The following is a 2,500-nucleotide window of genomic DNA, read 5'->3' on the forward strand; positions in this document are numbered from 1 at the left end:
AAATAAAAAATTTTGTGTGTGTGTGTGTGTGGGGGGTGTGTAAATTTGTTATAAATATAATATAATATATATATATATATATATATTATATATATATATATAATATATATATATATATATATATATATTTTATTTAATTTTATATATATTTTATAAAATTAAAATATATATTATATATATATATATATAATATTTATTTTTTTATATATATATAAAAGAGCCCATATACATATACATATATATTTGCATATATATGTATATATTTACATGTATATTATATCATCATATTGTCATTATTATTATTATCATAATGTGGTGACCACTAAACATGAGCTTGTGACCTAAAACCGGGATGCGATCCATACTATGGAACTGGACTCGATTTTTCTTGAACCAACACCAGGATCCGCATTTTGAAATCGGTCATTCACTTATTTCAAAACACGCGATTTCTCCAAGCTGCGTGTTTTCATGGCCTTGATACTGCCAGTTTTGCCTATAGAGCAAAACCTGGACGCTATCCAGTGTCTTGGAGTCTCGCCTTGATCCCTTTTTGTAACAATCCCTTCGCCGGATCATGGGGTACAGTTGGCAGGACCACGTGCCCAAACCCGGCGGTTACACCGTGAGACTGGCATGGGACCTGTTACTTGCATAATCCGGGATCGTCAACCCAGGCTATATGGCCCCTAGCTCGTCCCCCTGGGGACGACCCTGCCCATAAAGTTGTCTCTCGGGCGAGACAACCCTGGGCGGAGGAGACCTGTGGGACGTCCTAGGAGATCATGGTTTTGGCAGTTCGACGAGACCTGTCGCGAGGAATTAGAGATAGGCCGTGGGCCGCCCTGGAGACTCGCCTCGAGGGTTTCCTCGGTCTGGAAGCGAAGGGGGGGATGCGGCCATGCGCCCCCGTCATCGTTAGCCCCTTGATGATATAAATATATGATGAAATTTCTCCAACGGTTCTCCCTAGATACAACTAACGGACTGCAGCTTATACCAATTTAAATTTGAATGAATTGAATTCATGTTGAACTTACATGTGAATTGAACATTTTAATGTATATGCCTGAAGTGCAAAGGAAAGAGAGAGAAAGAATAATCTACAAACAGGTTTACTACATTACAAATGCTCATATTCAGAGACCAAATTCAATACCCTTTTTCCGGGTGGAGATCCGCCGCCACCACAGCTCTGATTTGTTGCAACGCTGTGACATAAGACAGCTTGATGGTGATTGGCTGACGGGCACGAAATGCTGGTCGAGTCGTGGTGTTTCTGAATATGAACGACAGTTTCATATATAGTCTCAACCCCCTTACATTTCTCCATGCTGTAATTCGAGTAGGCCTACTTCAGAATTAGTTTTCCAATCTAAATTTTGAGTATCAGGAGGCACTGAACCAGGTAAAAAACATCAAAATCTGTAGTCATTGGCAGAATATTCCTTTTTTGGGCCATTAAATTCTGCTATAGTCTAGTTCAGATTTAAATGTTATTTTCAGAGGACTTTCATACTTTTCAATCACATGACGTAATCGAAATAGGTAAAGCTAAGACACTGGACAAAAGGGGTTGTATATGTTTATTAAAGCTAGAATACTTTTTCCCATAGGTAATCTCCTTTATTACCACATCAATGGTAATTGATACCATGCCGCGCTACAGCAATCCTTAGGTAATTTTGATGTACTATTTTCTGCAGTATCTATAATCTTCGTAATCTACAAAATATTATTCAGAAGTTACATTAATTCAAAAATATTTTTTTTGGGCAGAATTATCAAATTTTATGCAAGGTAGTGTAGGCGTACAGAATACAGGTTCTGAAACGCTTGACTGCTACGTGAAAGATGGCAAAGGGCAGAGGAAAAATTTTAATGGTATCATAGGTTGCGAGAAAATATAGAGCTCTTGCTTGTTATTAGAGGTTGTAAGATGATAAAGGAGGCCGAATCTGTTGAATTGGTTACACTGAGACGGCTGGTTTAGTTCTGCTTCATTGGTTCCTGTGGGACAGCTTTTTTAGTCTACCTTATTGGGTTTCCCCTTGGGACATAATCCTCCGCTGGGTCTCCACAGTTCTAGAAGAGAGCTGGTTTGGTTTCGATTGTTTCTAAACATCTGGTCTAGTTCCCTTTGATGGTTTTCTAAGACAGGATTCCTTTGATGGTTCAAAGGGTTCAAGAACAGCTGGGTTTGGTTTCAGTTGGGGGGCCTCAAGAACAGCTGGTCTGGTTTTCCCTTTTATGGTTCAAGAACAGCTGGTCTTGGTTTCCTTGAGGTCAAGAACAGCTGGTTTGGTTTCAATTGGGGGCTCAAGAACAAGCTGGTTTGGTTTCAATTGGGGGGCTCAAGAACAGCTGGTCTAGTTTCCTTTGATGGTTAAAGAACAGCTGGTCTGGTTTTCTTTAATATATCAAGAACAGCTGGTCTAGTTTCCTTTTGATGGTTCAAGAATAGCTGGTCTGGTTTCCTTCGATGGTTCATCGGGAACAT

This window comes from Penaeus monodon, chromosome 35, assembly GCF_015228065.2.
Source record: "Penaeus monodon isolate SGIC_2016 chromosome 35, NSTDA_Pmon_1, whole genome shotgun sequence".
In the NCBI taxonomy this organism is placed as follows: Eukaryota; Metazoa; Arthropoda; class Malacostraca; order Decapoda; family Penaeidae; genus Penaeus; species Penaeus monodon.